At 45.1% G+C, this 12,953-nt stretch overlaps 1 pseudogene; it reads left to right on the top strand.

Moving 5' to 3' along the window:
• Nucleotides 1–9,353, top strand: part of LOC142254857 (fatty acyl-CoA hydrolase precursor, medium chain-like) — a 47,769-nt pseudogene extending 38,416 nt beyond the window's left edge.
• Nucleotides 9,354–12,953: the final 3,600 nt, after the last annotated feature.

The following is a 12,953-nucleotide window of genomic DNA, read 5'->3' as shown; positions in this document are numbered from 1 at the left end:
ACTAGAAATGGACAAAATAACCTGCTCTTCTCTGCTGGCACCTCTGACTGTGCAGTGTAATATGTTCTTCTGTAAGGAATGATTTCACATCAGCGTTATCTATTTATTACATATGTGTTCTCTTACCCACTGATTCACCACACATGCATGTGTTGCATATGTGTTCCCGTACCCACTGATCCATCAACACTGTCTATTTGTTACATATGTGTACTCATACCCACTGATCCACCAGCATTGTCTATTTGTTAAATGCTTTCTTGTACCCACTGATCCATCAGCATTGTTTTTGTTACATGTGTGCTTGTACCCACTGATCCATCAACACATGTGCATTTGTACCCACCGATCCATCAGCACTGTCGATTTTTAAATATGTGTGCTCGTACCGACCTATCCACTAGCACGGTATTTGTTACATATGGGTGCTTATACCCACTCATCCATCAACACTTTCTATTTGTTACATGTGTGCTTGTACCTATTGATCCATCAGCACTGTCTATTTGTTACATAGATGTGCTCGCAACCACTGATCCATCATCACTGTTTATTTGTTACATTTGTGCTTGTACACACTGATCCATCAAAACTTTAAATTTGTTACATATATGTGATTGTACCCACTGATCCATCATCATCTATTTGTTCCATATGTGTGTTTGTAGCCACTGATCCATCACCATTGTGTATTTGTTACATATGTGTGCTCATACCCACTGATCCATCAGCACTATTTGTTACATATGTGTGCTCGTACCCACTGATCCACCAGCAGTGTGTATTTTTTACATACAGTATGTGTGCTCATACCCACTGATCCATCAGCACTGTCTATTTGTTATATATGTGTGCTTGTACCCACTGATCCATGAACATTGTGTATTTGTTACACATGTGAGCTTGTAGCCACTGATCCACCAGCAGTGTGTATATATCTACAGCAGTATTTCTGTGCCTCGCTGTGTCCGGCCTGACGTGCCGCCTGTCTCTGCAGGGCATGGTGTATATTCCTTCCTGTGTGGACGGCGTTTTCCTACCCAAACCAGCGGTGATGATAATGGCTGACAAGGAAAGTAACCGGGTCCCGTTCATTATTGGAATGAACAATCAGGAGTTCGGCTGGATATTCCTATTGGTAGGTGGTTGCTTACGTCGCCCCCTACAATGTATAGCAATAAGCATAAAAATGTTGCTCGTCGGGACAGTGCGTCTGGGTGGGAATCAGCGGGTCAGACAGATGGGGGGCTCACGCTATAGTGGGATCCTGTAGGAATTGCCGGAGCTAGTGCCAACCAAATAGACAATTTGGCTACATGTCCAGGCTGAGCAAGGTGCAGCCACCTCCTTATGGCACAAAAGATGCGTAAATCCCCGGAGTGCAGCGTCTTTCCCTCATCCTGATGAATGCAGCGCGTTTCGCAGCTCGAGGGCGTCTTGGACAAGTACAGAGACATCCAAACAAGTGGCGGCTCCGTGAGACTTTGACTTATTAATACCCTTGTTCTTCGCGTTTCTAAATCTTCCCGGATTATTTGTGCCATAAGGAGGTCGTTCCATTTTGGTCGTCAGAAAATTTCTTCTAGGACGTTTACCTGCTGGAGGCGGTCACGGGTGATTGTGTGCCGGTCACGGGTGATTGTGTGCCGGTCACGGGTGATTGTGTGCCGGTCACGGGTGATTGTGTGCCGGTCACGGGTGATTGTGTGCCGGTCACGGGTGATTGTGTGCCGGTCACGGGTGATTGTGGCCCATACACAGCCGAATATTCGTCTTGATGCCAGGAGCATTCTGGAGGGATCTGGAAGGTATCTTCCAGATTTGCTGCCGGTCAGTAGATTTGGTGGCTCCTCCTTGACTCGGGGACGTCCATCATTTTCTGGATAATTCGGGGCAATTTTTAAAGTATGAGACGGTCCATGTATAATTGTTTGCGGGTCGGTGGCCAGGTGACCGCTCTCCCATCATTTTGGCATCAATCAGTGCAACTTCCTGCCTTAATTTACAGCAGGAAGAACAGCTCTGGAGCACAAACTGCTGCTCCATATACTGTGCAGAGAAGGAGAACAGGAGCACCAACAAGGAGCGGCGCTTTGTAGTGTCAAGGTCAGAATGACGATGATGATGAGACTCAAAGGATCTCTTGATATCCGGCTGCTGCTTCTAATTAAAATGTCATGGGTGCACACGAGAATGAAAAATAACTGCACAGCAAGTCAGTTACATCTATCTCCATGACGGGCTCTTAACCAAGTGTGTTCTTTATTGTTTGAAAGAGACTCTAGACCAAACAGTAAGGGGGTGTGAACAAAAGTTTTAGTCCAATCAAGTATCGTAAGTCAGGGCTTCATGACGTAGAGAGATCTGCATATTCTCCGTTGATTGGTCAATCCAAGGCTTCAGGAATTTCTTTTGTCCATGTCTTGGGTGTAAACCAGGAAATGGTGGCCATATTCAAGCTATACATATATATCCTAGTATATACTGAGTTTAAGGAAAATACACTGAATATGCAATATACATATATACATGTTAGTAAGAAACAAAAGCATTCACAAATATGTGAGTTAGTTCACATCTACTGAACTATATAACTGAGTCTATGAAATGGCTGAATTAAGTATTTTTGGATACTCAATTCTTTATCCTCAACAGTCCCCCCTAAAGACTTACTTCTGCCATTTCTAAAAACTAAGGGTACTGTGTTCCCTTAGGAAGAGAGGTAGAAAGATCTGTTGAAAAACCTGCCTAACTGAACGTTGAAACATGGGCGGAAAGGGGAAAGGGGTTTTCTTCACCAGTTTGAGACCAAGGACTCCTAGGCGAGTCCTCACCCTTTGTAGTTGGACTTTCCCATGTCTCAAGGTTCTCTAAGTCCTCTCTTCTAACTGTTCTGGCAATGCTGGTCTAAAACTGTACAGGGTTTTCTGAAAAGGATAAGTATGAGCAGAACGCTCAGTGCAGCTCTGGTTGATTAACCCTTCTGCAATGCGAGGTGTGGATCCATAGATGTTTCTGTGGTTGGATCAGCTCCTCTAGTGTTGACTCATGGCTCTTTCTCGCTTGTCCTTTAGGATCAATCAGTCTCCTGACTGGAGACCATATGCTAATAGCTCTGATTTAAGATCTGGAATTGGAGAATACATCTGTTTAGCACACTATTCAGTCAATTATATAAAAATATACATGTCTATGCTAAACCAAAAAACATCTTACATAAAAACCTGTTTATTGCAAAAAGAAAACAAAACATATACATTTTATACACGATTTACTAGTTTCCACTTTTCTATAAAATATACACTTTTTGTAAACACATTTTCCTTTACATACCACCTTCATGTGCTTCTCAACAATAATGTCGTTTTTCTGCACTGGAATACCTCTGACCAAACCTGGAGAGAAATTTACACAACACGCACAGACTTGCATACAACGTGCTCATGATATACATCTATAATCAGTTTGCAGTCTCTAAGAATGGGTAGAGTAGGTGCAGGGTGTTTCTACGGACTCTTTACAGTTTTTTCTCACTTCGTTCTAGGCACTTGTCTCACAAGACTGGGTGAATCTGCCCACCTGGGTACTGAACCCGGTGTCACCAAAGCACACACTGACAATTGTCTTTCACAGATGTTACCTGGGCCATCATTAAGAAGAGCTCTCATGGCAGAGAAAGCTTACCACCCTTTGTCCACAGACCTTCCTCAGTCAGCTGGCTCCCTGCATGTCACACTCCATTCCTTGTTGTATCGCTTGTTCCTGTAGGGATTTAAGAACACAAGGAGTAACAGAAGTCACTGACGTGACCGGTGTCACCAAGGCATGGTCGGTATTGGTGAAAGACTCTCAACTCTAGGCCCGTTCACTGCTTCTTGGTCAGCTGCACCTGTGCAAGGATCTCCATCCGAATCCATCAGCTCAGATCTAGACTTTCTTTTCGGCATACCTAATTCATTTGACAACAGGAAGAAATCTACAACCTACATACACCTCTAAAGACTCTTACCCACTCCTGTTCTACCCATCAAGAGAGGCATTAATGCATCACTGTCTCCTGTATCAATAGGATCGGAGGGAGTGGTCGAATTTAGATCTACCTCATGTGGTGTAAACAGCAGCATATCCAGTGCAGAATCGACCACCATCTGGTTTCATCTATAAAAACAAAAACTAAAAAATATACATTAGATCATTCTTATAACTTCATCTCTGATCATAATACAGTTAGTGGTCATCTATACCTCACATGACTGAGAATACTAAATAAATAAACAAACAAATAAATAAACAAATAAACATATAAGACAAGACTTTCCTATTTCAGTTAACAGATATACCCCATAGTAATCTAATAAACATAACCTATGGGAAACAGGTCAGCTTCAAAACCAAGGTCAACTTCAAAACCTATCTAATATGCCTGCTGCGCCCTCCAAGAAACTGGAGAATATAATTAATACCTTATTCCCCCCTTGTTTAATTGTTTATTTACCAATATGGCAAAATTCAGCATTTTTATACTGGTATTCCCTAAAAGAAAAGATAAAACAGCAGGTAATAAATTAGCCACATACTAAAACCTAAAATGAACAAACACAGAAAATAACGTATATCTCACAACAATATACATTACTGGAAAATTTTAAAAACCTTACAATAAACACTGTATCCATAAAGAAAAGAAAAACCTTTCATAGTAGAAACAACTGAGACATGATTAAATGACAGCTGTGACTAGGCGACTAACCTGCAAAAATATATAAAATTGTTTAGAAATAATCGTAAAAACAGAAAAGGTGATAGAGTCACAAAATAAAAATATATTGTTTAAATAAATCGCCATTAAACATAAAACAACACAAATTATATCGCACATCCCATAAAATTTAATATTCCCTATTCAGGTATAAACAGCAAACTAAAAATGTGAAATCCTGAACTCTAAGGGTTAAACCAAACTCACGTCACTATTGGAGAGAGACACATTCCATCAAGACACATTCCATCCCTGTCTCTTACTTCTTAAAAGCGAGAGAGGAAGAAGGAAAAAAACTCATCCTTTGTTATAACAAAGACGTAGCAGTGAACACATCCATTAGCAAAATCTACATTGAATGCATTATACATTTTTCCTAATTCCTTTTTACAAATGGATTTGATACATTTTGACATCAGTAGGGGTAAGTCGTTTACAATTTTTGTTTTAAATTAACTAACATAATACAAAGATATATATATTTACCTTCCTCTATTTTATTTTATGATATAATGCTGCAGGACTTTTAAAATACCAATTAATTTTATGTGAACAGATCTATTTCCACATCATTTCTGTAAAAGTTTCACTTACTTATCTTTGACTTGCACTTATGGGATAACTGAGTAAACAAATATACTATTTATGCTTATTCAAATGTGTTAGTCATTTATACCACAGAACACCTCCCACCGGGGATGGGTGGAGAGCTTTGAACAAAGAGCCATTTCGAGGGGTGTGGCTTATGAGGTGTACTGCCATCAGTGGGTGTAGCAAGACGGCTGCCACAGGAAGTTCCAGGCACCTGACTTCCGGGTGTAGCATCCATGTTGTGACTCCCTGGGTGTACTGGGAGTGGCTGGAACTACGTAGTAAACCAGGGATACTTTAGTGCCTGTAAATTTGCATTCCAGCATACAAAGGAGAGATTTGATTAGCACCAGATATAATGACTTCTAGAGCAGAACAATGAGTTTACCGCTAGAGAAACACATTTAGTGATTCTACAAACAGCAACAGACAGTGAATGAGGTCTTTGTTCTTCATTATAAACTCACTACAGATTAATCTGAACTTCAATACATGGGTTGCAGCCCGCCATCTAGTGGTAGTCCAACGATATTACACAACTTTTTGCAATCTTTTATATTTTTTCCGTTTTTTGTAACTAGGGCGACAGCGTTCTCAGCTCCTACTAAAAAACAATCTCTTCTTGAACAGAGTATACAGTGCTCTAGCTGGATTGGCCACATCCAACTGAACCCTCTTCCCGCTTCCCTACTATGCAATAAGGACATACTGCGACGTCCAACGTACGAATACAATACCGTTCCTCGTACGTTCCTATTTTTCCGGCGTCTCACATAGCAGTGCATGAGTTAATACTCAGGGGAATACGCTGGTTCAAAACACTTTTCTCCACCACCGGAATCCCTCCCCCTCTTTCCCGTGTAAGCGGACGCACTTTTTCAGCGTCCAACACGTGGATACTAATACCGTTCTCCACGTGTTCCTATTTCCGGCTATTAACACAAGAATCGATGTATTTTATATATATATATAAAACACTGGGGGACACGCCAATTCCCTTATCTCTCTGTTCCAAAAACAAACCAACGATTACAAAATGCTGAAAAACGCATGAACTAGTTAATTTCTCTCAAATCCAAACCAAGATAACACTTGTCTTTCTTTCAAATCATTACAACTTGCTGTAATACAAAGGCTGCAGCAACCTCCACTGACCCCTCCTCTCTCCAAAGAGCTGCGCTGTTGTAACACCCAGCGTCTGCCTCTTCACCCTCCACCCCCCTTGCTTCTTAACTAAAAGACAGCAGAGACTGAGCTGTGTAACTTGATCTCCGCTCTGCCTCAAGCAGCTGGTGGACATATAGCCCCCACCTTTTTGCTTCCTCTGAATGTAAGAATGTAAAGATGTAGCTGCTTCAGTGGGCTTCTGCTCCCCCCCTCTCGCATTCTTTGTTCTCAATAGAAAGACTGTCATGGATATCCCTGGGCTTAACCAGACCCCCCTTCTCCCTTTGTTCACAGCGAAGAAGAAAAAACTACAGGCAATTAACTCTCCGAGAACCAAACAGAGAAATCACAAGCTTGATTAACCATACACTTATATACAGATAAAAACAGCTACTCAAGAAAACACCCCATTTCTAATTACAGACAGCCGGATACTTTACAACCTACCCCTAGCCCCTATGGGAGCTGGGTCCTTCTAGCCCACCGGCGAGTGACAGTCACACCGTTAGGTCTCCGGTGCACTACCATTCTCCGGACTAGTGACCACCCACTTTCGCCAGGTGTCTCGATCCACAGGTAAAACAGCACACACAATGTATATGATGTTCTTACCGTGAAACGGAGGGTGATCAAGTCCTCGATATTGAGCAACACCTGGATACTTGTGGAGTAGCCCCAGACGTCCGGAAAGTGGAAGCTCTGACTCACTCTTCTCGGTTGCCCCACACTTGGTGCGCCAACTGTCAAGGTCAGAATGACGATGATGATGAGACTCAAAGGATCTCTTGATATCCGGCTGCTGCTTCTAATTAAAATGTCATGGGTGCACACGAGAATGAAAAATAACTGCACAGCAAGTCAGTTACATCTATCTCCATGACGGGCTCTTAACCAAGTGTGTTCTTTATTGTTTGAAAGAGACTCTAGACCAAACAGTAAGGGGGTGTGAACAAAAGTTTTAGTCCAATCAAGTATCGTAAGTCAGGGCTTCATGACGTAGAGAGATCTGCATATTCTCCGTTGATTGGTCAATCCAAGGCTTCAGGAATTTCTTTTGTCCATGTCTTGGGTGTAAACCAGGAAATGGTGGCCATATTCAAGCTATACATATATATCCTAGTATATACTGAGTTTAAGGAAAATACACTGAATATGCAATATACATATATACATGTTAGTAAGAAACAAAAGCATTCACAAATATGTGTGTTAGTTCACATCTACTGAACTATATAACTGAGTCTATGAAATGGCTGAATTAAGTATTTTTGGATACTCAATTCTTTATCCTCAACAGTAGGATATTAATGTATTATAATACCCGGTATATCTTTGTGTTTAGCTTCTGAATATGAAGGAGGTGGCAGGCGGCATGACCCGGGAGACCGCGGAGATGAAGCTGCAAAACCTTCTTCTGCTGGTGAGCAGATGCACGTGGCGCATTCACGTCCTTATTATCCAATTCGTTTTTTACATCTATTATATTTGCCGTTATATTTTAGGGTCTGATCCCAGAAGCCACCACTCCCCTCATGGACGAGTATATTGGTGACACCACTGATCCGGTGGAGATTCGCAACCGCTTCCAGGACTTGTGTGCCGATATAATGTTCGTTATGCCGGCTCTAAAGACTGCAAAATATCACCGAGGTACGAGCCGGTCACATTATAGTTCACAGCTACTCATTTTGCCTTCTGTTACTGGCAGCCGAATGATCTGAGAAGTCTCCGGTCAGGATGAGCTCACTGTGAGATCCTCAGTTAACTCACTCTGCAGCCAGCAATAGACCGTGCAGCGCGGAGGCTCTGGAATAATAGAAGCCATCACAGATTATACATTATCATTGTTACTCATTAGATATGGGGCTCCCTGTGTATTTCTACGAGTACCAGCACCCGCCGAGCTTACTAGCCCACTCGAGGCCGAACTTTGTGAAGGCCGATCACACCGACGAGCTCATCTTAGTGTCTGGAGGACCCTTCCTGAGAGATGGCGTCGTATACTCTGGTGAGTCAATAAAAATAACAACTCGGTGCTCTACTGTGTCAGCGCGTTTCGGTCCTTGGTGTCAGGATGAAGCTCCTGATGAAGCCGGTGTATGTTATACCTCCTGTACAAATAGTGTATACTGTATGGTTCTCATTGGTTGTTTCCAATATGGCCATATAGTGCACAATCTACCGCTTCCAGCTAGTCTGTGTCACCGTCAGACGGATCCCTGCAGAGCAGACATGCCCGACGTGACGCCAACTGACTGCATGAAACACATGGCTTCATCAGGGGTTCTGCCCGACTCTGATGTTTTGGTTCTTCTGATGCGGCCACAAGCATGAAAAGTGACCATGGTCTGATACTGATGTCGTTTTCTTTTTCAGGACCTGCGACCCAAGAAGAGAAAGTTCTGTCCAGAACCATAATGAAATACTGGGCAAACTTTGCTCGTACCGGGTAAGACCATGCACTAAACCAGATTGACCGCACATTGCCCTTATCATCCCGCCCAATGATAATAATAACGCCATATTGATTTCTGCAGGGACCCCAATAGTCCTGGTCTGACAACATGGCCGGAGTACGGCGCAGACGAGCGCTACCTACAGATCAATTTGAAGCAAAAAACGTCTTCAAAACTGAAGGAGGAAAAGTTCAGATTCTGGACCGAGATCCTTCCAAAGAAAATCCGCTCCAAGACGGTGGATGGCGGTGATCGCAGCGAGCTGTAGAATCCGAGAGAAGAAAACGCACAATGTGAGGGGCCGAAACGCGACATATCCACAAATCACAGCCGCGCTGTAATATTTTCTACTTAATAAATTTTACTTTTGTCAAATTTTATTTTTATTTTATTGCTCATTGATTTCTGTCCTCTATAATAGAAGTGTCACTGAACCCCATAAAGTGATCCCCTAAAATACTCTGTGCTGCTGTGTGCTCCATCCGCAGATCTGGCGCCTCCATAATATGTGAGGGTTTTTTCCATAATTCACACAAATTTGGGCCTTTTTGCCATTTCTCCAACCGTCAGAAGAAGGTGGTTCCTCCACAAGAAAAAAGTAAACCTGTAGCCTGATGTCTGATGTCTGTGGTCTGATGTCTGTAGTCTGTAGCCTGATGTCTGTAGTCTGTACTCTGAAGTCTGTAGCCTGACGTCTGTAGTCTGTAGCCTGTTTTCTGTAGCCTGACGTCTGCAGTCTGTAGTCTGTAACCTGTAGTCTGTAGCCTGATGGCTGTGGTCTGTAGTCTGTAGCCTATAGCCTGTAGCCTGATGTCTGTAGCCTGCAGTCTGTAGCCTGTGGTCTGATGTCTGTAGTCTGATGTCTAGAGCCCTATGTCTGATGTCTGCAGCCCTATGTGTGATGTCTGCAGCCCTATGTCTGATGTCTGCAGCCCTATGTCTGATGTCTGCAGCTCTATGTCTGATGTCTGCAGCCCTATGTGTGATGTCTGCAGCCCTATGTGTGATGTCTGCAGCCCTATGTCTAACGTCTGCAGCCCTATGTCTGACGTCTGCAGCCCTATGTCTGATGTCTGCAGCCCTATGTCTGATGTCTGCAGCCCTATGTCTGATGTCTGCAGCCCTATGTCTGACGTCTGCAGCCCTAGGTCTGATGCCTGCAGCCCTATGTCTGATGTCTGCAGCTCTATGTCTGATGTCTGCAGCCCTATGTCTGATGTCTACAGCCCTATGTGTGATGTCTGCAGCCCTATGTCTGACGTCTGCAGCCCTATGTGTGATGTCTGCAGCCCTATGTGTGATGTCTGCAACCCTATGTCTGACGTCTGCAGCCCTATGTCTGATGTCTGCAGCGCTATGTGTGATGTCTGCAGCCCTATGTGTGATGTCTGCAGCCCTATGTGTGATGTCTGCAACCCTATGTCTGACGTCTGCAGCCCTATGTCTGACGTCTGCAGCCCTATGTCTGACGTCTGCAGCGCTATGTCTGACGTCTGCAGCCCTATGTCTGATGTCTGCAGCCCTATGTCTGACGTCTGCAGCCCTATGTCTGATGTCTGCAGCCCTATGTCTGATGTCTGCAGCCCTATGTCTGACGTCTGCAGCCCTATGTCTAATGTCTGCAGCTCTATGTCTGATGTCTGCAGCCCTATGTGTGACGTCTGCAGCCCTATGTCTAATGTCTGCAGCTCTATGTCTGATGTCTGCAGCCCTATGTGTGACGTCTGCAGCCCTATGTCTGATGTCTGCAGCCCTATGTCTGATGTCTGCAGCGCTATGTCTAATGTCTGCAGCTCTATGTCTGATGTCTGCAGCCCTATGTCTGACGTCTGCAGCCCTATGTCTGATGTCTGCAGCCCTATGTCTGATGTCTGCAGCGCTATGTCTGACGTCTGCAGCCCTATGTGTGACGTCTGCAGCCCTATGTCTGATGTCTGCAGCCCTATGTCTGACGTCTGCAGCCCTATGTCTGACGTCTGCAGCCCTATGTCTGACGTCTGCAGCCCTATGTCTGACGTCTGCAGCCCTATGTCTGACGTCTGCAGCCCTATGTCTGACGTCTGCAGCCCTATGTCTGACGTCTGCAGCCCTATGTCTGACGTCTGCAGCCCTATGTCTGACGTCTGCAGCCCTATGCCTGACGTCTGCAGCCCTATGTCTGATGTCTGCAGCGCTATGTCTGATGTCTGCAGCCCTATGTGTGACGTCTGCAGCCCTATGTCTGATGTCTGCAGCCCTATGTCTGACGTCTGCAGCCCTATGTCTGTAGCCCTATGTCTGATGTCTGCAGCCCTATGTCTGACGTCTGCAGCCCTATGTCTGACGTCTGCAGTCTGATGTCTGCAGCCCTATGTCTGACGTCTGCAGCCCTATGTCTGACGTCTGCAGCCCTATGTCTGACGTCTGCAGTCTGATGTCTGCAGCCCTATGTCTGACGTCTGCAGCCCTATGTGTGATGTCTGCAGCCCTATGTCTGACGTCTGCAGCCCTATGTCTGACGTCTGCAGCCCTATGTCTGACGTCTGCAGCCCTATGTCTGACGTCTGCAGCCCTATGTCTGACGTCTGCAGTCTGATGTCTGCAGCCCTATGTCTGACGTCTGCAGCCCTATGTGTGATGTCTGCAGCCCTATGTGTGATGTCTGCAGCCCTATGTCTGACGTCTGCAGTCTGATGTCTGCAGCCCTATGTCTGACGTCTGCAGCCCTATGTCTGACGTCTGCAGCCCTATGTCTGACGTCTGCAGCCCTATGTCTGACATCTGCAGCCCTATGTCTGACGTCTGCAGCCCTATGTCTGACGTCTGCAGCCCTATGTCTGACGTCTTGCTCACTCTGCTCCGCCCGCAGGATCTGCTTTAGGATGAAGCGGCAGATGATACGAGTTTTGGTGCCCACCATTAACTCTCTCTCGTGGTCTTTACCGGGGTGCACAGCGCCGTCCCAGTGTTGCTCTGCCGGGGGCTCATTAGTGGGGGCTGACGCGTGTTTCTGGCCTTCGTCTGCCCCTTTCCCTTCCTCTTGCCTCGACCTGTTGATTATTTGGTGCCAGTGAGGAGCGGGAAAGCCTCCGGCGCCGGAGAAGACGTCTTATTCCCCTTCTTAGTGATCACCTCCAGATGACAGCAGTTTTCTATTGTATCCTATAGATGAAATTAAAAGCAAACACAGAAAAAGGAATTAAAATCCCCCCAAAAAATAGAGACTCGCAAAAGACAATGAGGAACCCGTAACGGGGGCAAAATATCCTCCATTATAAATATTAATCTGCACATTATATTTCTTTATATGCAGGGTGCAGCCGATACCATCGGGGGTGGCCTGTAACTGGGGTGCCTGTGCTGCGGGGTGCACTGATATACTGCAAGACAGCCGCCTAATGTAATATTATGGGGGTTACTATGCACTATATACAGCATGTGTGACCAGCGCCCTACACAAGCGTTATTTCTGTGCAATTTGAACACTAAACAATCCCCCCTCCATAGACTGGAAGGTTCAGAGTCGTTGTCTCATCAGTATTTTGCACCTGCGCTGCCTCCACCTTCATCAGGGGCTGCTGCGTCCTGCAAAGCATGAGATTGTGCGACCTGTGCAGGCAAAGACCGCTGTTACCTGATATGTCCACTAGATGGCAGCAAATGACTGGTAATGGGACGACTGCACGACTGGTGTATACTGACCCCCGCTCTGTGTGATTGTAGGGTCACACATGGTGTATACTGACCCCCGCTCTGTGTGATTGTAGGGTCACACATGGTGTATACTGACCCCCGCTCTGTGTGATTGTAGGGTCACACATGGTGTATACTGACCCCCGCTCTGTGTGATTGTAGGGTCACACATGGTGTATAATGACCCCCTGCTCTGTGTGATTGTAGGGTCACACATGGTGTATACTGACCCCCGCTCTGTGTGATTGTAGGGTCATACATGGTGTATACTGACCCCCGCTCTGTGTGATTGTAGGGTCATACATGGT

This window comes from Anomaloglossus baeobatrachus, chromosome 10 (genome assembly GCF_048569485.1).
Source record: "Anomaloglossus baeobatrachus isolate aAnoBae1 chromosome 10, aAnoBae1.hap1, whole genome shotgun sequence".
In the NCBI taxonomy this organism is placed as follows: Eukaryota; Metazoa; Chordata; class Amphibia; order Anura; family Aromobatidae; genus Anomaloglossus; species Anomaloglossus baeobatrachus.
The sequence above is the reverse complement of the archived record's forward strand: the minus strand, read 5'-3'. Positions and strand labels throughout refer to the sequence as shown.